Source organism: Austrofundulus limnaeus, unplaced genomic scaffold, assembly GCF_001266775.1.
Source record: "Austrofundulus limnaeus strain Quisiro unplaced genomic scaffold, Austrofundulus_limnaeus-1.0 Scaffold536, whole genome shotgun sequence".
NCBI classification, from domain to species: Eukaryota; Metazoa; Chordata; class Actinopteri; order Cyprinodontiformes; family Rivulidae; genus Austrofundulus; species Austrofundulus limnaeus.
In genome coordinates, this window is record NW_013952938.1 from 290,034 (window position 1) to 291,888 (window position 1,855).

The following is a 1,855-nucleotide window of genomic DNA, read 5'->3' on the forward strand; positions in this document are numbered from 1 at the left end:
TGCGGGTCAATAAAGGCTGTTTCTATTCTATTCTTTTCTATTCTATTCTATTCTATTCTATTCTATTCTATTCTATTCTATTCTATTCTATTCTATTCTGAAGGACTTGAATGTTTGGCGAACACAAGATGCAGAAAATAGACTTTTGGCATCTTATTTTCAGTTTAAATCTCTTTTTAACTCATTTAGGAAACATCACCTGTTATTGTAAAGCATTTGTTTTTCTTTTAGTCTTAAAAATTCTGCAAAAGCTCAAGTTTCAGGTGTTGTTTATGTATTTCGCAGACGAAAGTTTGAAATAACTGAATGAATTTTATGTATGTTTTATTTTTGTCGTTTGAAAAATATTATAAAAATTAAATCATTGAGTAAATCTTTACAATGACACAATTTTTAAAATGAGATTATTGATTTTCTTCAAGTAAAAAAATTATCGTGACTTCCGCTTTCTTACCGGAAGTTGTGGATTTATTTGTCAGCTCTTGTTTCAAATTTAATGTTTAGCAAAACAAAATTTATGGATTTTGTTTGCGTATAATTTTAAATTATTAAACTGTGAATAACATGATTTAAAAGGTTTTTTTTTGTGTCGATAATAAAACCGTGAAAAAGCAGCAGCGTCCTGACAAAACACAACGTGTTTTTATACTCTCGCGAGACTGTGCGAGACAAAACAGAACGTGTTTATAATCTCGCGAGACTGTGCGAGAGCGGTCAACCAGAGAGGAAGCTGTTTATCAAGCTCAAAAATGGCTGTTGTCCAGATGAGCTTCTCATCTCCGAGTTTACGAGTCGATATTAGAGGTTCAGCGGTGTTTACGTCGTAGTTAAAGTATTCATTACCTCAGGTAAGAGCGAAAACACGTCACTGTTGTTTAAAGGGCCGCCTTTAAACGGATCTTCTCGACATTTATCGGCATCTTTTTCATCATCATCGACTGATTCCGCTACTCAGAACGGAAACAACRTTCAGTTTACACTCGGTTTAAGTTATTTTACTGCAAACTCTCAACAGATAATGGAGCTCTATGACTGGTATTTTCTAAATATAGATGAGCTRAATTGTGTTATTCGGTTGCCGGAAGGTTAGTTGATGTCACGTCAACCTGATGTGTTTTTCTAAAAATAAATAAATAATAAAATCACTCATAAACAAACAATAATTTCACGCCGAAATGATCTTCTAAGCATGTTCAGATAATCTCATAGATTACATTTGAATTTAATGAGATGTTTCTAGAGATTTCAGGTGATAATAAATGTGTTGGTGGGTATTTGAATGGAGTTCGGCGTGCAGAGATTCTACACAAAGCTCTGCAGCAGGAGTTATATAACTGCTGAAGCACACATCAGTTTTATAATACAGGAGCTTATTTTATCATTTATTCTACAAACTACAAGCAGTTTGCATGTGTTATTTTAATAATCTTTATTTATTCTTCAGTCAGTTTGAATTCCCTTCTTCTCTCCCTTTTTCAAAGAAATGATGATGATGTCGTTGTAGACTCATTTCTGCTCATCTTTCTCTTTAAGCATCTGTATCTAAGCCAGTCCAGCTGTTTCTCATCGTGTTCTTTGTTGTCTCCTCAGTTGTGTTTGTGGCCTTGTCGCTCACCCACAATGCATTGCCAGAGGCCTTCCTGTCCATCAGACAGACCGGTGTAATCCTCCCTGCCCCCGCTGGTCCAAATCAGAGTAACCAAGCAGGAAAGTAAGAGTCTGCTTCATTTTATCAGCACATTTATTCTGATTTGTGATTATGTGTAATGTTTGTGATTATGTGTAATGTTTGTGATTATGTGTAATGTTTGTGATTATGTGTAATGTTTGTGATTATGTGTAATGTTTGTGATTA